Here is a 25,689-nt window from a genome sequence, read left to right as displayed (position 1 = left end):
TCATCCTTAGTAGCACCGTTGCCAAGACTTGTCGTTTTGAAGCATCTCGTGATGATCGGGTGTGATAGATTCAACAAGTGCATACAACGGGTGTAAGCCAGTTTTGCACATGCGGATACTAAGGTTGCCTTGACGAGCCTAGCATGTACAGACAAGGTCTCAGAATACGTGATACCGAAAGGTAGAGCATGAATCATATGATTGATATGATGAACACTTTGAGTGTTCGCCATTGAAGTTACATCTTATCTCGTGATGATCAGACTTGGTGTGGTGGATTTGGTTCATGTGATCACTAAGACAATTCGAGGGATATTGTTTTGAGTGGGAGTTCACCTAGTTTTTTAATTTTGTTAAATTAAAATTTGAACTCAATTTGTCATAAACTTAGTCTAAACTATTGCAAATATATGTTGTAGATATGGCGTCCCCAATCAATTTTAACCAGTTCCTAGAGAAAGAAAAGCTTAAGAGCAACGGTAGCAACTTCACCGACTGGTTCCGTCATGTGAGGATTTTCCTCGCTGGTGGAAACCTGCAATATGTGCTTGATACACCGCTAGGTGACCCTCCTGCAGAAACTGAAACCGATGAAGTAAAGAATGTTTACGCAACTCAGAAAACTCGGTACTCTCAAGTTCAGTGTGCCATCCTATGCAGTCTGGAAGCCGATCTTCAAAAACGTTTTGAGCACCACGATCCTCATGAGTTAGTCAATGAGCTGAAAGCTATCTTTGAAACTCATGCGGTCGTGGAATGCTATGAAGCATCAAAACACTTCTTTAGTTGCATGATGGAAGAAGGCAGCTCCGTTAGTGAGCACATGCTCGCCATGACCGGGCATGTGAAGAAACTCAGTGACTTGGGAATAGTGATTCCTAACAGACTGGGGATTAATCGTGTCCTTCAATCACTGCCACCTAGTTACAAGAGCTTTGTGATGAACTACAATATGCAGAACATGAACAAAGAGTTACCTAAACTCTTCGCCATGCTAAAATCTGCTGAGATTGAGATCAAGAAAGAGCACCAAGTGTTGATGGTCAACAAGACCACCAGTTTCAAGAAACAGGGCAAGTCTAAAGGAAAATTCAAGAAGGGTGGCAAGAAAGCTGCCACGCCTCCTATGAAACCTAAGAATGGCCCTAAGCCTGATGCTGAGTGCTATTACTGCAAGGAGAAGGGACACTGGAAACGTAATTGCTCCAAGTATTTGGCTGATCTGAAGAGCGGCCTTGTCAAGAAGAAGAAAGAAGGTATATCTGATATACATGTTATAGATGTTTATCTTACTGGTTCTCGTACTAGTACCTGGGTATTTGATACTGGTTCGGTTGCTCATATTTGTAACTCGAAACAGGAACTAAATAATAAACGAAGACTATTGTAGGCTGAAGTGACGATGCGCGTTGGAAATGGATCCAAAGTCGATGTGATCGCTGTCGGCACACTCCCTCTACATCTACCTTCGGGATTAGTTTTAAACCTCAATAATTGTTATTTTGTACCTGCGTTGAGCATGAACATTATATCTGGATCTTGTTTAATGCAAGACGGTTATTCATTCAAGTATGAGAATAATGGTTGTTCTATTTTTATGAATAATATCTTTTATGGCCGAGCACCTGAAAAGAATGGTTTATTTCTATTAGATCTCGATAGTAGTGATACACATATTCATAACATTGATGCTAAGCGAATTAAATTGAATGATAATTCTACTTATATGTGGCACTGTCGTCTTGGTCATATTGGAGTGAAACGCATGAAGAAACTCCATACCGATGGATTACTTGAATCACTTGACTTTGAGTCACTTGATAGATGCGAAGCATGTCTAATGGGAAAAATGACTAAGACTCCATTCTCTGGTATTATGGAGCGAGCTACAGACTTACTGGAAATCATACATACCGATGTGTGCGGACCAATGAGTGTAGCCTCGCGCGGTGGATATCGTTATATTCTAACCTTCACAGATGATCTGAGTAGATATGGGTATATCTATTTAATGAAACATAAATCCGAAACTTTTGAGAAGTTTAAGGAATTCCAAAGTGAAGTAGAAAATCAATGTAACAAGAAGATTAAATTTCTACGATCTGATCGCGGAGGTGAATATCTGAGTTATGAGTTTAGCATGCATTTAAAGAAATACGGAATACTTTCACAATTGACACCACCGGGAACACCACAACGAAACGGTGTGTCCGAACGTCGTAATCGAACTCTCTTAGATATGGTTCGTTCTATGATGTCTCTTACTGATTTGTCATTATCATTTTGGAGTTATGCATTAGAGACAGCTGCATTCACTTTAAATAGGCACCATCTAAATCCGTTGAAACGACACCGTATGAATTATGGTTTAATAAGAAACCTAAGCTGTCGTTCCTTAAAGTTTGGGGTTGCGAAGCCTATGTAAAAAAAGTTACAACCGGACAAGCTAGAACCCAAAGCGGAGAAATGCGTCTTCATAGGATACCCTAAGGAAACTATAGGGTACACTTTCTATCACAGATCCGAAGGCACAATCTTTGTTGCTAAGAACGGAACCTTTCTTGAGAAAGAATTTCTCACTAAAGAAGTGACTGGAAGAAAAGTAGAACTCGACGAGATTACTGAATCTTCTCTCGTTGATCAGAGTAGCGCAGTTCTGGAAGTTGTTCCTGTGTCGCCTACACCGGTAACAGAGGAAGCTAATGATAATGATCATGAAACTTCGAATGAGATAGCTACTGAACCTCGCAGATTGACAAGGGAGCGTGCCACTCCTGATTGGTATGATCCTTGTCTAAATGTCATGATTGTGGACAACAATGATGAAGACCCTGCGACGTATGAAGAAGCGATGATGAGCCCAGATTCCAACAAATGGCAAGAAGCCATGAAATCTGAAATGGGATCCATGTATGATAACAAAGTGTGGACTTTGGTAGATGATACGTCTCCAACGTATCTATAATTTCTGATGTTCCATGCTTGTTTTATGACAATACCTACATGTTTTGTTCACACTTTATATCGTTTTGATGCATTTTCCGGAACTAACCTATTAATGAGATGCCGAAGTGCCAGTTCCTGTTTTCTGCTGTTTTTGGTTTTAGAAATCCTAGTAAGGAAATATTCTCGGAATTGGACGAAATCAACGCCCAGAACCTTATTTTCCCGGAAGCTTCCAGAGAGCCAGAGTGGGACCAGAGGGGAGCCTTGGGGGCCCCACACATGGTGGTGGCGCGACCCAGGGGGCGCGCCCCCCTGTTGTCTGGCTGCCCCGTAGCCCCTCCGACTCCGACTCTTCGCCTATAAAAGCCTTCCTGACCTAAAAACTTCAGAGGAAAAAGCCACGGTACGAGAAACCTTCCAGAGCCACCGCCATCGCGAAGCCAAGATCTGGGGGACAGAAGTCTCTGTTCCGGCACGCCGCCAGGATGGGGAAGTGACCCCGGAAGGCATCTCCATCGACACCACTGCCATCTTCATCACCGCTGCTGTCTCCCATGAGGAGGGAGTAGTTCTCCATCGAGGCTAAGGGTTGTACCGGTAGCTATGTGGTTAATCTCTCTCCTATGTACTTCAGTACAATGATCTCATGAGCTGCCTTACATGATTGAGATTCATATGATGAGCTTTGTATCACTATTAATCTATGTGCTACTCTAGTGATGTTATTAAAGTACTCTATTCCTCCTCCATGATGTAATGGTGAGAGTGTGTGCATCATGTAGTTCGTGGCGTAGTTTATGATTGTAATCTCTTGTAGATTATGGAGTTAACTATTACTATGATAGTATTGATGTGATCTATTCCTCCTTTCATAGTCTGTTGGTGACAGTGTGCATGCTATGTTAGTACTCGGTATAATTGCGTTGGTCTATCATGCACTCTAAGGTTACTTAAATATGAACATCGAATGTTGTGAAGCTTGTTAACTCCGGCATTGAGGTGCTCTTGTAGCCCTACACAATTAATGGTGTTCATCATCCAACAAGAGAGTGTAGAGTGGTTTTATTATGTGATCAATGTTGAGAGTGTCCACTAGTGAAAGTATGATCCCTAGGCCTTGTTTCCAAATACTGCAATCATCGCTTATTTACTGTTCTACTGCATCTTTACTTCCTGCAATATTACCACCATCAACTGCACGCCAGCAAGCTATTTTCTGGCGCCGTTATTACCACTCATATTCATCCATATTACTTGTATTTCACTATCTCTTCGCCGAACTAGTGCACCTATACATCTGACAAGTGTATTGGGTGTGTTGGGGACACAAGAGACTTCTTGTATTGTGATTGCAGGGTTGCTTGAGAGGGATATCTTTGACCTCTTCCTCCCTGTGTTCGATAAACCTTGGGTGATTCACTTAAGGGAAACTTGCTGCTGTTCTACAAACCTCTGCTCTTGGAGGCCCAACACTGTCTACAGGAAAAGAAGTGTGAGTAGACATCAAGCTATTTTCTGGCGCTGTTGCCGGGGAGGAAAGGTAAAAGGCACTCACACTCTGGTCCCATGTAACTAAGTTAATTTTTGGTGCCGTTGTAAGTGCTCGAAGCTATTTCCTTTAGATCCTGCAATTGCATCTTTTTGTTTCTTGTTTTTATTTCACTAGTTAGGCATAATGGAAAGCAACATGGAGCTTTTTAATCTATTTCCTGAGTTAAGACATGGATTGTTTGCTGCGAAAATTAAAAAACCTATGGAATCTTATTTTCATGCTAGTAGCAATGATATTAGTATGAACGCTTTGAACACCATTGTTGCTAATGATATGGAAAATTCTAAGCTTGGGGAAGCTGGTTTTGATGAGCATGATATTTTTAGTCCCCCAAGCATTGAGGAGAAAATTTTCTTTGATGATATTTTGCCTCCTATTTATGATGATTATAATAATAGTTGTCTTTTGGTGCCACCTACTATGGAGAGTAAATTTTATTATGATTATACTATGCCTCCTACACTTGATGAGAATAATAATGATAGCTACTTTGTTGAATTTGCTCCCACTATTACTAATAAAATTGATTATGCTTATGTGGAGAGTAATAATTTTATGCATGTGACTCATGATAAGAATGCTTTATGTGATAGTTATATTGTTGAGTTTTCTCATGATACTACTGAAAGTTATTATGAGAGAGGGAAACATGGTTATATGCATCTTAATAATATAAAGTTTCCCCTCTTTATGTTGAGAATCTTGAAGTTACACTTGTTTTATCTTCCTATGCTTGTCACTTTGTTCTTCATGAATTTGTTTATTTACAAGATTCCTTTTCATAGGAAGTGGGTTAGGCTTAAATTTGTTTTGAATTTGCTTTTTGATGCTCTCTTTTGCTTCAACTCTTATTTCTTGCGAGTGCATCATTAAAATCACTGAGCCCATCTTAATGGCTATAAAGAAAGCACTTCTTGGGAGATAACCCATGTGTTTATTTTGCTACTGTTTTCTTGTGTCTTGGAAGTTGTTACTACTGTAGCAACCTCTCCTTATCATTATTTTATTGCATCGTTGTGCCAAGTGAAGTCTCTAATAGAAGGTTGATACTAGATTTGGATTTCTGCGCAGAAACAGATTTCTTACTGTCACGAATTTGGGCAGAGTTCTCTGTAGGTAACTCAGAAAAATCTGCCAATTTACGTGAGTGATCCTCAGATATGTACGAAAATTTCATTGGTTTTGAGTTTTCTCATCTGAGCAAGTTTAGTGCCCCAGAAAAATTCGTCTTTACGGACTGTTCTGTTTTGACAAATTCTACCTTTTATTTCGCATTGCCTGTTTTGCTGTGTTGAATGGATTTCTTTGTTCCATTAACTTCCAGTAGCCTTGGGCAATGTCCAGAAGTGTTAAGAATGATTGTGTCACCTCTGAACATGTGAATTTTTGATTATGCACTAACCCTCTAATGAGTTTGTTTTGAGTTTGGTGTGGAGGAAGTTTTCAAGGGTCAAGAGAGGAGGATGATATATGATCAAGAAGAGTGAAAAGTCTAAGCTTGGGGATGCCCCCGCGGTTCATCCCTGCATATATCAAGAAGACTCAAGCATCTAAGCTTGGGGATGCCCAAGGCATCCCCTTCTTCATCGACAAAATTATCAGGTTCCTCTAGTGAAACTATATTTTTATACCATCACATCTTATGTGCTTTACTTGGAGCGTCTGTTTGTTTTTGTTTTTGTTTTGTTTGAATAAAATTGGATCCTAGCATTCATTGTGTGGGAGAGAGACACGCTCCGCTGTTGCATATGAACACATGTGTTCTTAGCTTTTAATGTTCATGGCGAAGGTTCAAACTGCTTCGTTCATTGTTATATGGTTGGAAACAGAAAATGCTACATGTGGTAATTGGTATATGGTCTTGAATAAGTTGATACTTGGCAATTGTTGTGCTCATATAGATCATGTTTAAGCTCTTGCATCATATACTTTGCACCTATTAATGAAGAACTACATAGAGCTTGTTAAAATTTGGTTTGCATGATTGGTCTCTCTAAAGTCTAGATATTTTCTGGTAAGGGTTTGAACAACAAGGAAGACAGTGGAGAGTCTTATAATACTTGCAATATGTTCTTATGTAAGTTTTGCTGTACCGGTTCATACTTGTGTTTTCTTCAAATAACCTTGCTAGCCTAAGCCTTGTATTGAGAGGGATTACTTCTCATGCATCCAAAACCTTGAGCCAAAACTATGCCATTTGTGTCCACCATACCTACCTACTACATGGTATTTCTCTGCCATTCCAAAGTAAATTGCTTGAGTGCTACCTTTAAAATTCCATTCTTTGTCTTTTCAATATATAGCTCATGGGAAAAATAGCTTAAAAACTATTGTGGTATTGAATATGTACTTATGTATCTTATTTCTTATTAAGTTGCTTGTTGTGCGATAACCATGTTTCTGGGGACGCCATCAACTATTCCTTGTTGAATATCATGTGAGTTGCTATGCATGTTCGTCTTGTCTGAAGTAAGGGTGATTTATCATGAGTTGAATGGTTTGAGTATGCATATTGTTAGAGAAGAACATTGGGCCGCTAACTAAAGCCATGAACCATGGTGGAAGTTTCAGTTTTGGACAACAATCCTCAATCTCTTATGAGAATATTATTTGTTGTTGAATGCTTATGCATTAAAGAGGAGTCCATTATCTGTTGTCTATGTTGTCCCGGTATGGATGTCTAAGTTGAGAATAATCAAAAGCGAGAAATCCAATGCGAGCTTTCTCCTTAGACCTTTGTACAAGCGGCATAGAGGTACCCCTTTGTGATACTTGGTTAAAACATATGTCATGCGATGATAATCCATGTAAATCCAAGCTAATTAGGACAAGGTGCGGGCACTATTGGTAATCTATGCATGAGGCTTGCAACTTGTAGGATATCTTATACATAACACATATGCTTTATTACTATCGTTGACAAAATTGTTTCTTGTTTTCAAAATAAAAGCTCTAGCACAAATATAGCAATCCATGCTTCCCTCTTCGAAGGGCCATTCTTCTACTTTTATGTTGAGTCAGTTTACCTACTTCCTTCTATCTTAGAAGCAAACACTTGTGTCAACTGTGCATTGATTCTTACATGCTTTCTTATTGCACTTATTATTTTACTTTATGTTGACAATTATCCATGAGATATGCATGTTGAAGTTGAAAGCAACCGCTGAAACTTATATCTTCCTTTGTGTTGTTCCAATGCCTTTACTTTGAATCTATTGCTTTATGAGTTAACTCTTATGCAAGACTTATTGATGCTTGTCTTGAAAGTACTATTCATGAAAAGTCCTTGCTATATGATTCAGTTGTTTAATCATTATCTTTATCATTGCTTTGAATCGCTGCATTCATCTCATATGCTTTACAATAGTATGATTAAGATCATGTTGGTAGCATGTCACTTCAGAAATTATCTTTGTTATCGTTTACCTACTCGGGGACGAGTAGGAACTAAGCTTGGGGATGCTGATACGTCTCCAACGTATCTATAATTTCTGATGTTCCATGCTTGTTTTATGACAATACCTACATGTTTTGTTCACACTTTATATCGTTTTGATGCATTTTCCGGAACTAACCTATTAACGAGATGCCAAAGTGCCAGTTCCTGTTTTCTGCTGTTTTTGGTTTCAGAAATCCTAGTAAGGAAATAGAGAGTGCATTCGCTACCCGCATGGGTAGCTACATACCCATGCAGTATACCAATATGCAAGCCATATTAATTTGTTTTAGCTCGGTTTCCTAGTAGAACGTGGAATTCTAGTGTACAAAAGTGGTTTCCGAATTTTGATATGAATATTTTTTGATCAAAGTCAACTCACCAATGTATTTTGCATTGACTTTTCGAATATTGAGTTGACTTTGACAAAAAAAAGTTCAAATCAAAATTCGGAAACCACTTTTATACACTAGAATTCCACGTTCTACTAGGAAACCGAGCTAAAACAAGTTAATATGGCTTGCATATTGGTATAATGCATGGGTGTGTAGCTACCCATGCGGGTAGCAAGCTTCATCCCTAAGGAAATATTCTCGGAATTGGACGAAATCAACGCCCAGAACCTTATTTTTCCCGGAAGCTTCCAGAGAGCCAGAGTGGGACCAGAGGGGAGCCCTGGGGGCCCCACACATGGTGGCGGCGCGGCCCAGGGGGGCGCGCCCCCTGTTATCTGGCTGCCCCGTAGCCCCTCCGACTCCGACTCTTCGCCTATAAAAGCCTTCCTGACCTAAAAATTTCGGAGGAAAACGCCACGGTATGAGAAACCTTCCAGAGCCGCCGCCATCGCGAAGCCAAGATCTGTGGGACAGAAGTCTCTGTTCCGGCATGCCGCCGAGATGGGGAAGTGACCCCGGAAGGCATCTCCATCGACACCACCGCCATCTTCATCACCGCTGCTATCTCCCATGAGGAGGGAGTAGTTCTCCATCAAGGCTAAGGGTTGTACCGGTAGCTATGTGGTTAATCTCTCTCCTATGTACTTCAATACAATGATCACATGAGCTGCCTTACATGATTGGGATTCATATGATGAGCTTTGTATCACTATTAATCTATGTGCTACTCTAGTGATGTTATTAAAGTACTCTATTCCTCCTCCATGATGTAATGGTGATAGTGTGTGCATCATGTAGTACTTGGCGTAGTTTATGATTCTAATCTCTTGTAGATTATGGAGTTAACTATTACTATGATAGTATTGATGTGATCTATTCCTCCTTTCATAGTCTGTTGGTGACAGTGTGCATGCTATGTTAGTACTCGGTATAATTGCGTTGGTCTATCATGCACTCTAAGGTTACTTAAATATGAACATTGAATGTTGTGGAGCTTGTTAACTCCGACATTGAGGTGCTCTTGTAGCCCTACACAATTAATGGTGTTCATCATCCAACAAGAGAGTGTAGAGTGGTTTTATTATGTGATCAATGTTGAGAGTGTCCACTAGTGAAAGTATGATCCCTAGGCCTTGTTTCCAAATACTGCAATCATCGCTTATTTACTGTTCTACTGCATCTTTACTTCCTGCAATATTACCACCATCAACTGCACGCCAGCAAGCTATTTTCTGGCACCGTTATTACCACTCATATTCATCCATATTACTTGTATTTCACTATCTCTTCGCCGAACTAGTGCACCTATACATCTGACAAGTGTATTGGGTGTGTTGGGGACACAAGAGACTTCTTGTATCGTGATTGCAGGGTTGCTTGAGAGGGATATCTTTGACCTCTTCCTCCCTGAGTTCGATAAACCTTGGGTGATTCACTTAAGGGAAACTTGCTGCTGTTCTACAAACCTCTGCTCTTGGAGGCCCAACATTGTCTACATGAAAAGAAGTGTGAGTAGACATCAGTAGACTTACCTGATAGCCGCAAGGCTGTCGAGAATAAATGGATCTTCAAAAGAAAAACAGATGCTAATGGTAATATTACTGTCTATAAAGCTTGACTTGTTGCAAAGGGTTTCCGACAAATTCAAGGTGTTGACTACGATGAGACTTTCTTACCTGTAGCGAAGCTAAAATCTGTGAGGATTTTGTTAGCAATAGCTGCATTTTTCGATTATGAGATTTGGCAGATGGATGTCAAAACGGCGTTCCTTAATGGAGACATTGAGGAAGAGTTGTATATGGTACAACCCAAAGGTTTTGTCGATCCTAAAAATGCTGACAAGGTGTGCAACTTTCAGCGTTCAATTTATGGACTGAAGCAAGCATCCAGAAGTTGGAACCGACGCTTTGATAAGGTGATCAAAGACTTCGGGTTTATACAGTGTCATGGAGAGGCCTGTATTTACAAAAAAGTGAGTGGGAGCTCTGTAGCGTTCCTGATATTATATGTAGATGACATATTATTGATTGTGAATGATATAGAACTATTAAGCAGTGTAAAAGGTTATTTGAATAATAGTTTTTCAATGAAAGACCTTGGTGAAGCATCGTACATTTTAGGCATCAAGATTTATAGAGATAGATCAAGACGCCTAATAGGGATTTCACAGAGTACATACCTGGATAAGATTCTAAAGAAGTTTAGAATGGATGAAAGTAAGAAAGGGTTCTTACCTATGTTACCAGGTAAGGTCTTGAGTAAGACTCAAGGTCCGGCTACGGCAGAAGAAAGAGAAAGGATGAGTCAGATCCCCTATGCCTCGGCAGTAGGCTCTATCATGTATACCATGCTATGTACTAGACCGGATATAGCACATGCTTTTAGTTTGACTAGCAGATATCAAAGTGATCCAGGAATGGAACACTGGGCAACGGTCAAGAATATCCTGAAGTACTTGAAAAGAACTAAGGATATGTTTCTTTGTTATGGAGGTGACCAAGAGCTCGTTGTAACCAGTTACACCGATGCAAGTTGGAACACTGATCCTGATGACTCTAAGTCTCGATGCGGGTACGTGTTTATATTGAATGGTGCTGCGATGGCTGGGCAAGCTCGAAGCAGTGCACGGTGGCGAAGTCTTCAACAGAATCGGAGTACATAGCGGCTTCAGAGGCTTCATCAGAAGCGGTATGGATGAAGAGGTTCATTGTAGAGCTCGGTGTGGTTCTGATACGTCTCCGACGTATCGATAATTTCTTATGTTCCATGCCACATTATTGATGATATCTACATGTTTTATGCATACTTTATGTCATATTTATGCATTTTCCGGCACTAACCTATTAACGAGATGCCGAAGAGCCGATTCTTTGTCTGCTGTTTTTGGTTTCAGAAATCCTAGTAAGGAAATATTCTCGAATTGGACGAAATCCACGCACCGGGGGCTATTTTCACCCGCAGCTTCCAGAAGACCGAAGGAGTCACGAAGTGGGGCCACGAGGTGGCCAGACGCTAGGGCGGCGCGGCCTGGCCCTTGGCCGCGCCGGCCTAGTGTGTGGGCCCCCTGTCAGGCCCCCTGACCTATCTCCTCCGCCTACTTATAGCCTTCGTCGCGAAACCCCCAGTACCGAGAGCCACGATACGGAAAACCTTCTAGAGACGCCGCCGCCGCCAATCCCATCTCGGGGGATTCAGGAGATCGCCTCCGGCACCCTACCGGAGAGGGGAATCATCTCCCGGAGGACTCTACACCGCCATGGTCGCCTCCGGAGTGATGAGTGAGTAGTTCACCCCTGGACTATGGGTCCATAGCAGTAGCTAGATGGTTGTCTTCTCCTCATTATGCTTCATTGTCGGATCTTGTGAGCTGCCTAACATGATCAAGATCATCTATCTGTAATGCTATATGTTGTGTTTGTTGGGATCCGATGGATAGAGAATACTATGTTATGTTGATTATCAATCTATTACCTATGTGTTGTTTATGATCTTCCATGCTCTCCGTTATTAGTAGAGGCTCTGGCCAAGTTTTTAGTCTTAACTCCAAGAGGGAGTATTTATGCTCGATAGTGAGTTCATGCCTCCATTAAATCTGGGACAGTGACAGAAAGTTCTAAGGTTGTGGATGTGCTGTTGTCACTAGGGATAAAACATTGATGCTATGTCCGAGGATGTAGTTATTGATTACATTACGTACCATACTTAATGCAATTGTCTGTTGTTTTCAACTTAATACTGGAAGGGGTTCGGATGATAACCTGAAGGTGGACTTTTTAGGCATAGATGCATGCTGGATATCGGTCTATGTACTTTGTCGTAATGCCCAATTAAATCTCACAATATTCATCATATCATGTATGTGCATTGTCATGCCCTCTCTATTTGTCAATTGCCCAACTGTAATTTGTTCACCCAACATGCTATTTATCTTATGGGAGAGACACCTCTAGTGAACTGTGGACCCCGGTCCATTCTTTTACATCGAATACAATCTACTGCAATACTCGTTCTACTGTTCTCTGCAAACAATCATCATCCACACTATACATCTAATCCTTTGTTACAGCAAGCCGGTGAGATTGACAACCTCACTGTTTCGTTGGGGCAAAGTACTTTGGTTGTGTTGTGCAGGTTCTACGTTGGCGCCGGAATCCCTGGTGTTGCGCCACACTACATCTCGCCGCCATCAACCTTCAACGTGCTTCTTGGCTCCTACTGGTTCGATAAACCTTGGTTTCTTACTGAGGGAAAACTTGCCGTTGTACGCATCACACCTTCCTCTTGGGGTTCCCAACGGTCGCGTGTTGTACGTGTATCAAGACTGTTTTCTGGCGCCGTTGCCGGGGAGATCAAGACACGCTTCAAGGGGAGTCTCCACATCCTAACCTCTTTACTTTGTTTTTGTCTTGCTTTATTTTATTTACTACTTAGTTTGCTGCACTAAATCAAAATACAAAAAAATTAGTTGCTAGCTTTACTTTATTTACTGTCTTGTTTGCACTCTATATTAAAAACACAAAAAAATTAGTTACTTGCATTTACTTTATCTAGTTTGCTTTATTTACTGTTTCTAAAATGGGTACTCCTGAAAATACTAAGTTGTGTGACTTCACAACCACAAATAATAATGATTTCTTATGCACACCTATTGCTCCACCTGCTACTACAGCAGTATTCTTTGAAATTAAACCTGCTTTACTGAATCTTGTTATGCGAGAGCAATTTTCTGGTGTTAGTTCTGATGATGCTGCTGCCCATCTCAATAATTTTGTTGAACTATGTGAAATGCAAAAATATAAGGATGTAGATGGTGACATTATAAAATTATAATTGTTTTCTTTCTCATTAAGAGGAAGAGCTAAAGATTGGTTGATATCTCTGCCTAAGAATAGTTTTGATTCATGGACTAAATGCAAGGATGCTTTTATTGGTAGGTATTATCCCCCTGCTAAAATTATATCTTTGAGGAGTAGCATAATGAATTTTAAACAATTGGATAATGAGCATGTTGCCCAACCCATGGACTGACTACTTGGATGATCATCCAAACCTTTTATGCAGGACTGAATTTTTCTTCGCGGAACCTATTGGATTCAGCTGCTGGAGGTACCTTTATGTCCATCACTCTTGGTGAAGCAACAAAGCTTTTTGATAATATGATGATTAATTACTCTGAATGGCACACGGAAAGAGCTCCACAAGGTAAGAAGGTAAATTCTGACGAAGAAACCTCTTCCTTGAGTGATAAGATTGATGCTATTATGTCTATGCTTGTGAATGGTAGGACAAATGTTGATCCTAATAATGTTCCGTTAGCTTCATTGGTTGCCCAAGAAGAACATGTTGATGTGAACTTCATTAAAAATAATAATTTCAACAACAATGCTTATCGGAACAATTCTAGTAACAACTATAGGCCATATCCTTATAATAATGGCAACGGCTATGGTAATTCTTATGGGAATTCTTACAACAATAATAGGAACACACCCCCTGGACTTGAAGCCATGCTTAAGGAATTTATTAGTACACAAACTGCTTTTAACAAATCTGTTGAAGAAAAGCTTGGGAAAATTGATATGCTTGCTTCTAAAGTTGATAGTCTTGCTGCTGCTGATGTTGATCTTTTGAAATAGAAAGTTATGCCTAATGAAAATCATAATCATAAAATTGTTACTACAGCAAATGCCATCGAAGTTAGAATTAATGAGAATATAAGATTGATGGCCGAATTGCGTGCTAGGTGGGAAAAAGAAGAAAATGAAAAAGAAGATAATATAGCTAAAGTTTGGACTATTACCACCACTAGTAATGCTAATGCTACACATGTTGCTGCACCTCCTACTATTAATGGTAAAATAATTGGTGTTGGCAATGTTTCCACTTCTAATGCAAAGCGCGAAAAACTGCCTGAAACTGCTAAAACTGCTGAAATTACCTGTGATAAAACTGCTAAAAAAAATTCCAACATTGGGGATGATGATCCCATTGCTTTAGATTATAATGGTTTGGACTTTTATGATTGCCACATCTCTGAAGTTATAAAGTTCTTACAAAAACTTGCTAAGAGTCCTAATGCTAGTGCTATAAATTTGGCTTTCACGAAACATATTACAAATGCTCTCATAAAAGCTAGAGAAGAGAAATTAAATCGCGAAACTTCTATTCCTAGGAAGCTAGAGGATGGTTGGGAGCCCATCATTAAGATGAAGGTCAATGACTTTGATTGTAATGCTTTATGTGATCTTGGTGCAAGTATTCCGTTATGCCTAAGAAAATCTATAATATGCTTGACTTGCCACCATTGAAAAATTGTTATTTGGATGTTAATCTTGCTGATAATTCTACAAAGAAACCTTTGGGGAGAGTTGATAATGTTCGCATTACCGTTAACAATAACCTTGTCCCCGTTGATTTTGTTGTCTTGGATATTGAATGCAATGCATCTTGTCCCATTATATTGGGAAGACCTTTTCTTGAATCGTTGGTGCTATCATTGATATGAAGGAAGGTAATATTAAATATCAATTTCCTCTCAAGAAAGGTATGGAACACTTCCCTAGAAAGAGAATGAAGTTACCTTTTGATTCTATTATTAGAACAAATTATGATGTTGATGTTTCATCTCTTGATAATACTTGATACACACTTTATGCGCCTAGCTGAAAGGCGTTAAAGAAAAGCGCTTATGGGAGACAACCCATATTTTTACTACTGTACCTTTATTTTATATTTGAGTCTTGGAAGTTGTTACTACTGTAGCAACCTCTCCTTATCTTAGTTTTGTGCATTGTTGTGCCAAGTAAAGTCGTTGATAGTAAGGTTCATACTAGATTTGGATTACTGCGCAGAAATAGATTTCTTTGCTGTCACGAATCTGGGCCTAATTCTCTGTAGGTAACTCAGAAAATTATGCAAATTTACGTGAGTGATCCTCAGATATGTACGCAACTTTCATTCAATTTGAGAATTTTCATTTGAGCAAGTCTGATGCCTCTTAGAAATTCGTCTTTACAAACTGTTCTGTTTTGACAGATTCTGCCTTTTATTTCGCATTGCCTGTTTTGCTATGCTTGATGGATTTTTCGATTCCATTGACTTTCATTAGCTTTGTGCAATGTACAGAATTGTTAAGAATGATTATGTAACCTCTGAACATGTAAATTTTGATTGTGTACTGATGGCGTGTATTTCACACGTTCGTTGGGAAACCCCAAGAGGAAGGTATGATGCGCACAGCAGCAAGTTTTCCCTCAGAAAGAAACCAAGGTTTATCGAACCAGGAGGAGCCAAGAAGCACGTTGAAGGTTGATGGCGGCGGGATGTAGTGCGGCGCAACACCAGGGATTCCGGCGCCAACGTGGAACCTGCACAACACAACCAAAGTACTTTGCCCCAACGAAACAGTGAGGTTGTCAATCTCACCGGCTTGCTGTAACAAAGGATTAACCGTATTGTGTGGAAGATGATTGTTTGCAGAAAACAGTAGAACAAGTATTGCAGTAGATTGTATTTTAGTAAAGAGAATTGGACCGGGGTCCACAGTTCACTAGAGGTGTCTCTCCCATAAGACAAACAGCATGTTGGGTGAACAAATTACAGTTGGGCAATTGACAAATAAAGAGAGCATGACCATGCACATACATATCATGATGAGTATTGTGAGATTTAATTGGGCATTACGACAAAGTACATAGACCGCCATCCAACTGCATCTATGCCTAAAAAGTCCACCTTCAGGTTATCATCCGAACCCCCTCCAGTATTAAGTTGCAAAGCAACAGACAATTGCATTAAGTATGGTGCGTAATGTAATCAACAACTACATCCTTAGACATAGCATCAATGTTTTATCCCTAGTGGCAACAACACAACACAATCTTAGAACTTTCATCCTTGTCCCAGTGTCAATGCAGGCATGAACCCACTATCGAGCATAAGTACTCCCTCTTGGAGTTACAAGCATCTACTTGGCCAGAGCATCTACTAGTAACGGAAAGCATGCAAGATCATAAACAACACGTAGATATAACTTTGATAATCAACATAACAAGTATTCTCTATTCATCGGATCCCAACAAACGCAACATATAGAATTACAGATAGATGATCTTGATCATGTTAGGCAGCTCACAAGATCCGACAATGATAGCACAATGGGGAGAAGACAACCATCTAGCTACTGCTATGGACCCATAGTCCAGGGGTAGACTACTCACACATCACACCGGAGGCGACCATGGCGGCGTAGAGTCCTCCGGGAGATGATTCCCCTCTCCGGCAGGGTGCCGGAGGCGATCTCCTAGATCCCCCGAGATGGGATCGGCGTTGGCGGCGTCTCTGGAAGGTTTTCCGTATCGTGGCTCTCGGTACTGGGGGTTTCGTCACGGAGGCTATTTGTAGGCGGAAGGGCAGGTCAAGAGGCGGCACGGGGGCCCCACACCATAGGGCCGCGCGGCCAAGGGGGGCCGCACCGCCCTAGGGTGTGGCCCCTCCGTGGCACCTCTTCGTCTCTCCTTCGGACTTCTGGAAGCTTCGTGGAAAAATAGGCCCCTGGGCTTTGATTTCGTCCAATTCCGAGAATATTTCCTTACTAGGATTTCTGAAACCAAAAACAGCAGAAAATAGCAACTGGCACTTCGGCATCTTGTTAATAGGTTAGTCCCAGAAAATGCACGAATATGACATAAAGTGTGCATAAAACATGTAGATAACATCAATAATGTGGCATGGAACATAAGAAATTATCGATACGTCGGAGACGTATCAGCATCCCCAAGCTTAGTTCTGCTCGTCCCGAGCAGGTAAAATGATAACACAGATAATTTCTGGAGTGACATGCCATCATATTCTTGATCATACTATTTGTAAAGCATATGTAGTGAATGCAGCGATCAAAACAATGTATATGACATGAGTAAACAAGTGAATCATATAGCAAAGACTTCTCATGAATAGCACTTCAAGACAAGCATCAATAAGTCTTGCATAAGAGTTAACTCATAAAGCAATAATTCAAAGTAGAGGCATTGAAGCAACACAAAAGAAGATTAAGTTTCAGCGGTTGCTTTCAACTTGTAACATGTATATCTCATGGATATTGTCAACATAGAGTAATATAATAAGTGCAATAAGCAAGTATGTAGGAATCAAGTGTTTGCTTCTTGAGGTGGAGAGAAATAGGTGAACTGACTCAACATTGAAAGTAAAAGAATGGTCCTCCATAGAGGAAAAGCATCGATTGCTATATTTGTGCTAGAGCTTTGATTTTGAAAACATGAAACAATTTTGTCAACGGTAGTAATAAAGCATATGCATCATGTAAATTATATCTTATAAGTTGCAAGCCTCATGCATAGTGTACTAATAGTGCCCGCACCTTGTCCTAATTAGCTTGGACTACCGGATCATCACAATGCATTGTTTTTACCAAGTGTCACAAAGGGGTACCTCTATGCCGCCTGTACAAAGGTCTAAGGAGAAAGCTCGCATTGGATTTCTCGCTATTGATTATTCTTCAACTTAGACATCCATACCGGGACAACATAGACAACAGATAATGGACTCCTCTTTTATGCATAAGCATGTAACAACAATTAATAATTTTCTCATTTGAGATTTGAGGATTGTTGTCCAAAACTGAAACTTCCACCATGGATCATGGCTTTAGTTAGCGGCCCAATGTTCTTCTCTAACATATGCATGCTTAACCATATGGTGGTAGATCTCTCTTACTTCAGACAAGACGGACATGCATAGCAACTCACATGAAATTCAACAATGAATAGTTGATGGCGTCCCCAGTGAACATGGTTATCGCACAACAAGCAACTTAATAAGAGATAAAGTGCATAATTACATATTCAATACCACAATAGTTTTTAAGCTATTTGTCCCATGAGCTATATATTGCAAAGGTGAATGATGGAATTTTAAAGGTAGCACTCAAGCAATTTACTTTGGAATGGCGGAAAATACCATGTAGTAGGTAGGTATGGTGGACACAAATGGCATAGTGGTTGGCTCAAGTATTTTGGATGCATGAGAAGTATTCCCTCTCGATACAAGGTTTAGGCTAGCAAGGCTTATTTGAAACAAACACAAGGATGAACCGGTGCAGCAAAACTCACATAAAAGACATATTGAAAACATTATAAGACTCTACACCGTCTTCCTTGTTGTTCAAACTCAATACTAGAAATTATCTAGACCTTAGAGAAACCAAATATGCAAACCAAATTTTAGCATGCTCTATGTATTTCTTCATTAATGGGTGCAAAGCATATGATGCAAGAGCTTAATCATGAGCACAACAATTGCCAAGTATCACATTACCCAAGACATTATAGCAATTACTACATGTATTATTTTCCAATTCCAACCATATAACAATTTAACGAAGAAGAAACTTCGCCATGAATACTATGAGTAGAAACCAAGGACATACTTGTCCATATGCTACAGCGGAGCGTGTCTCTCTCCCATAAAGTGAATGCTAGGATCCATTTTATTCAAACAAAACAAAAAACAAAAACAAACCGACGCTCCAAGAAAAGCACATAAGATGTGATGGAATAAAAATATAGTTTCAGGGGAGGAACCTGATAATGTTGTCGATGAAGAAGGGGATGCCTTGGGCATCCCCAAGCTTAGACGCTTGAGTCTTCTTGATATATGCAGGGGTGAACCACCGGGTGCATCCCCAAGCTTAGAGCTTTCACTCTCCTTGATCATGTTGCATCATACTCCTCTCTTGATCCTTGAAAACTTCCTCCACACCAAACTCGAAACAACTCATTAGAGGGTTAGTGCACAATATAAATTGACATATTCAGAGGTGACACAATCATTCTTAACACTTCTGGACATTGCATAATGCTACTGGACATTAGTGGATCAAAGAAATTCATCCAACATAGCAAAAGAGGCAATGCGAAATAAAAGGCAGAATCTGTCAAAACAGAACAGTTCGTATTGACGAATTTTAAAATGGCACCAGACTTGCTCAGATGAAAATGCTCAAATTGAATGAAAGTTGCGTACATATCTGAGGATCATGCACGTAAATTGGCTTAATTTTCTGAGCTACCTACAGGGAGGTGGACCCAGATTCGTGACAGCAAAGAAATCTGGAACTGCGCAGTAATCCAAATCTAGTACTTACTTTTCTATCAACGGCTTAACTTGGCACAACAAAACACAAAACTAAGATAAGGAGAGGTTGCTACAGTAGTAAACAACTTCCAAGACACAAAATAAAAACAAAGTACTGTAGGTAAAAACATGGGTTGTCTCCCATAAGCGCTTTTCTTTAACGCCTTTCAGCTAGGCGCAGAAAGTGTGTATCAAGTATTATCAAGAGACGGCGTGTCAACCTTACCTTGGGCTTTACCCTTACCTTTCTTATTGTTTTTCTTTCCCTTTGGTTTAGGAAATATATGATTTCCCCCCGGTATAGAGGTGAATTTCAGAGTGCCTTCTCCAACATCAATGACTGCTCCCAATAGTTTCAGTAGGGATCTTCCGAGTGTGAGTTTTCCTGTTTCAATAACAAGATAATCAATGGATATTGTTCTTCCAAGAATGGTTGTATGCACACCTGCGGCTATTCCTTTAGGAATTATAGTGGAGTTATCAATGAGAGTTATTTCTTCTCCTCCTTCCTCAACTCCCCAAAGTTTCAAAGATTTATAAATACTTTCAGGCATAAGGCAAAATTCATACATAATATCACAGTAGGCATGGAGAGTTCGATCACCGATAACAATTTTAATAGCAGGATCCCACAATGAGAGTTTAGAGTTCACTAAAACTTGTTCAAGACGATTACGAACGTGGCAATAGTTATCATCCAAGCGAGATGTACTTATCTCGAGATTGTTTAATCTACTATATATGCTAGTGAGGGCTGAATCAAAGTTATTAGCTGAATCATGTGATGCAACCAACTTCTTTATGGCATTAAAAGCTTGATCCCCATTGCAATGAAGGAAATCTCCTCCCACTAGAGTATCCAAAGCATATCTATAACGAACCATAAGACCAAAATAAAAATTACTAAGGAGCAAACTTAGAGTCATTTGAGGTTCGCTTTACGATAAGAAGTAAAGATTCTAGACCAAGCATCCTTAAAACTCTCCTCATCCCCTTGTTTAAAAGTGAAGACTAATTCTTCAGGCGAAGAAGTAACAGGTTCAGAGCTAGACATGGTAACAAAAGTAACTAATTTTTTTTGTATTTTTAATATAGAGTGCAAGACAATAAATAAAGCAAACTAGATAAAGTAAATGCAAGTAAACTAATTTTTGTGTGTTTTTGATATAGCAAACAAGATAGCAAATAAAGTAAAACTAGCAACTAATTTTTTTGTATTTTGATTTAGTGCAGCAAACAAAGTAGTAAATAAAACTAAGCAAGACAAAAACAAAGTAAAGAGATTGAGAAGTGGAGACTCCCCTTGCAGCGTGTCTTGATCTCCCCGGCAACGGCGCCAGAAAATGTGCTTGATGGCGTGTATTTCACACGTTCGTTGGGCAACCCCAAGAGGAAGGTATGATGCGCACAGCAGCAAGTTTTCCCTCAGAAAGAAACCAAGGTTTATCGAACCAGGAGGAGCCAAGAAGCACGTTGAAGGTTGATGGCGGCGGGATGTAGTGCGGCGCAACACCAGGGATCCCGGCGCCAACGTGGAACCTGCACAACACAACCAAAGTACTTTGCCCCAACGAAACAGTGAGGTTGTCAATCTCACCGGCTTGCTGTAACAAAGGATTAACCGTATTGTGTGGAAGATGATTGTTTGCAGAAAACAGTAGAACAAGTATTGCAGTAGATCGTATTTTAGTAAAGAGAATTGGACCGGGGTCCACAGTTCACTAGAGGTGTCTCTCCCATAAGACAAACAGCATGTTGGGTGAACAAATTACAGTTGGGCAATTGACAAATAAAGAGAGCATGACCATGCACATACATATCATGATGAGTATTGTGAGATTTAATTGGGCATTACGACAAAGTACATAGACCGCTATCCAACCGCATCTATGCCTAAAAAGTCCACCTTCAAAGTTATCATCCGAACCCCCTCCAGTATTAAGTTGCAAAGCAACAGACAATTGCATTAAGTATGGTGCGTAATGTAATCAACAACTACATCCTTAGACATAGCATCAATGTTTTATCCCTAGTGGCAACAGCACAACACAACCTTAGAACTTTCTGTCACTGTCCCAGGTGTCAATGCAGGCATGAACCCACTATCGAGCATAAGTACTCCCTCTTGGAGTTACAAGCATCTACTTGGCCAGAGCATCTACTAGTAACGGAAAGCATGCAAGATCATAAACAACACGTAGATATAACTTTGATAATCAACATAACAAGTATTCTCTATTCATCGGATCCCAACAAATGCAACATATAGAATTACAGATAGATGATCTTGATCATGTTAGGCAGCTCACAAGATCCGACAATGATAGCACAATGGGGAGAAGACAACCATCTAGCTACTGCTATGGACCCATAGTCCAGGGGTAGACTACTCACACATCACACCGGAGGCGACCATGGCGGCGTAGAGTCCTCCGGGAGATGATTCCCCTCTCCGGCAGGGTGCCGGAGGCGATCTCCTGGATCCCCCGAGATGGGATCGGCGTTGGCGGCGTCTCTGGAAGGTTTTCCGTATCGTGGCTCTCGGTACTGGGGGTTTCGTCACGGAGGCTATTTGTAGGCGGAAGGGCAGGTCAAGAGGCGACACGGGGCCCCCACACCATAGGGCCGCGCGGCCAAGGGGGGGCCGCGCCGCCCTAGGGTGTGGCCCCCTCGTGGCCCCTCTTCGTCTCTCCTTCGGACTTCTGGAAGCTTCGTGGAAAAATAGGCCCCTGGGCTTTGATTTCGTCCAATTCCGAGAATATTTCCTTACTAGGATTTCTGAAACCAAAAACAGCAGAAAACAGCAACTGGCACTTCGGCATCTTGTTAATAGGTTAGTCCCAGAAAATGCACGAATATGACATAAAGTGTGCATAAAACATGTAGATAACATCAATAATGTGGCATGGAACATAAGAAATTATCGATACGTCGGAGACGTATCATGCACCAACCCTCTAATGAGTTGTTTTGAGTTTGGTGTGGAGGAAGTTTTCAAGGATCAAGAGAGGGAGATGAGACAATATGATCAAGGAGAGTGAAAGCTCTAAGCTTGGGGATGCCCCGGTGGTTCAACCCTGCATATATCAAGAAGACTCAAGCGTCTAAGCTTGGGGATGCCCAAGGCATCCCCTTCTTCATCGACAACATTATCAGGTTCCTCTAGTGAAACTATATTTTTATTCCATCACATCTTATGTACTTTGCTTGGAGCGTCGATTTGTGTTTGTTTTTGTTTTGTTTGAATAAAATGGATCCTAGCATTCATTGTGTGGGAGAGAGACACGCTTCGCTGCTGCATATGGACAAGTATGTCCTTAGGCTTTACTCATAGTATTCATGGCGAAAGTTTCTTCTTCGTTAAATTGTTATATGGTTGGAATCGGAAAATGATACATGTAGTAATTGCTAAATTGTCTTGGATAATGTGATGCTTGGCAATTGTTGTGCTCATGTTTAAGCTCTTGCATCATGTACTTTGCACATATTAATGAAGAAATACATAGAGCTTGCCAAAATTTGGTTTGCATAATTGGTCTCTCTAAGGTCTAGATAATTTCTAGTATTGAGTTTGAACAACAAGGAAGACGGTGTAGAGTCTTATAATGTTTACAATATGTCTTTTATGTGAGTTTTGCTGCACCGGTTCATCCTTGTGTTTGTTTCAAATAAGCCTTGCTAGCCTAAACCTTGTATCGAGAAGGAATACTTCTCATGCATCCAAAATCCTTGAGCCAACCACTATGCCATTTGTGTCCACCATACCTACCTACTACATGGTATTTCTCCGCCATTCCAAAGTAAATTGCTTGAGTGCTACCTTTAAATTTCTATCCTCTACCTTTGCAATATATAGCTCATGGGACAAATAGCCTAAAAACTATTGTGGTATTGAATATGTACTTATGCACTTTATCTCTTATTAAGTTGCTTGTTGTGCGATAACCATGTTCCTGGGGACGCCATCAACTACTCTTTGTTTAATATCATGTGAGTTGCTATGCATGTCCGTCTTGTCTGAAGTAAGGGAGATTTACCACTAAAATGGTTAGAGCATGCATAATGTTAGAGAAGAACATTGGGCCGCTAACTAAAGCCATGATCCATGGTGGAAGTTTCAGTTTTGGACAAATATCCTCAATCTCATATGAGAAAATTAACTGTCGTTGAATGCTTATGCATAAAAGAGGAGTCCATTTTCTGTTGTCTATGTTGTCCCGGTATGGATGTCTAAGTTGGGAATAATCAATAGCGAGAAATCCGATGCGAGCTTTCTCTTTAGACCTTTGTACAGGCGGCATAGAGGTACCCCTTTGTGACACTTGGTTAAAACATGTGCATTGCAATGATAATCCAGGTAATCCGAGCTAATTAGGACAAGGTGCAGGCACTATTAGTATACTATGCATGAGGCTTGCAACTTGTAGGATATAATTTACATAACACATATGCTCTATTACTACCGTTGACAAAATTGTTTCTTGTTTTCAAAATCAAAGCTCTAGCACAAATATAGCAATCAATGCTTCCCTCTGCGAAGGGCCCTTTCTTTTACTTTTATTGTTGAGTCAGTTCACCTATCTCTCTCCACCTCAAGAAGCAAACACTTGTGTGAACTGTGCATTGATTCCTACATACTTGCATATTGCACTTGTTATATTACTTTACATTGACAACTATCCATGAGATATACATGTTATAAGTTGAAAGCAACCGCTGAAACTTAATCTTCCTTTGTGTTGCTTCAATACCTTTACTTTGAATTATTGCTTTATGAGTTAACTCTTATGCAAGACTTATTGATGCTTGTCTTGAAGTACTATTCATGAAAAGTCTTTGCTATATGATTCATTTGTTTACTCATGTCATTTACCATTGTTTGGATCGCTGCATTCATTACATATGCTTACAATAGTATGATCAAGGTTATGATGGCATGTCACTCCATAAATTATCTTGAAACTAAGCTTGGGGATGCTGATACGTCTCCGACGTATCGATAATTTCTTATGTTCCATGCCACATTATTGATGATATCTACATGTTTTATGCATACTTTATGTCATATTTATGCATTTTCCGGCACTAACCTATTAACGAGATGCCGAAGAGCCAGTTGCTGTTTTATGCTGTTTTTGGTTTCAGAAATCCTAGTAAGGAAATATTCTCGGAATTGGACGAAATCAACGCCCAGGGGCCTATTTTCACACGAAGCTTCTAGAAGACCGAAGGAGTCACGAAGTGGGGCCACGAGGTGGCCAGACGCTAGGGCGGCGTGGCCTGGCCCTTGGCCGCGCCGGCCTAGTGTGTGGGCCCCCTGTCAGGCCCCCTGACCTATCTCCTCCGCCTACTTATAGCCTTCGTCGCGAAACCCCCAGTACCGAGAGCCACGATACGAAAAACCTTCCAGAGACGCTGCCGCCGCCAATCCCATCTCGGGGGATTCAGGTGATCGCCTCCGGCACCCTGCCGGAGAGGGGAATCATCTCCCGGAGGACTCTACACCGCCATGGTCGCCTCTGGAGTGATGAGTGAGTAGTTCACCCCTGGACTATGGGTCCATAGCAGTAGCTAGATGGTTGTCTTCTCCTCATTATGCTTCATTGTCGGATCTTGTGAGCTGCCTAACATGATCAAGATCATCTATCTGTAATGCTATATGTTGTGTTTGTTGGGATCCGATGGATAGAGAATACTATGTTATGTTGATTATCAATCTATTACCTATGTGTTGTTTATGATCTTGCATGCTCTCCGTTATTAGTAGAGGCTCTAGCCAAGTTTTTACTCTTAACTCCAAGAGGGAGTATTTATGCTCGATAGTGGGTTCATGCCTCCATTAAATGCAGGACGTGTGATGAAAGTTCTAAGGTTGTGGATGTGCTGTTGCCACTAGGGATAAAACATTGATGCTATGTCCGAGGATGTAGTTATTGATTACATTACGCACCATACTTAATGCAATTGTCTGTTGTTTTCAACTTAATACTGGAAGGGGTTCGGATGATAACCTGAAGGTGGACTTTTTAGGCATTGATGCATGCTGGATAGCGGTCTATGTACTTTGTCGTAATGCCCAATTAAATCTCACAATATTCATCATAGCATGTATGTGCATTGTCATGCCCTCTCTATTTGTCAATTGCCCAACTGTAATTTGTTCACCCAACATGCTATTTATCTTATGGGAGAGACACCTCTAGTGA

The sequence above is a fragment of the Lolium perenne genome, chromosome 3, assembly GCF_019359855.2.
Source record: "Lolium perenne isolate Kyuss_39 chromosome 3, Kyuss_2.0, whole genome shotgun sequence".
Taxonomy (NCBI): domain Eukaryota; kingdom Viridiplantae; phylum Streptophyta; class Magnoliopsida; order Poales; family Poaceae; genus Lolium; species Lolium perenne.
The sequence above is the reverse complement of the archived record's forward strand: the minus strand, read 5'-3'. Positions refer to the sequence as shown.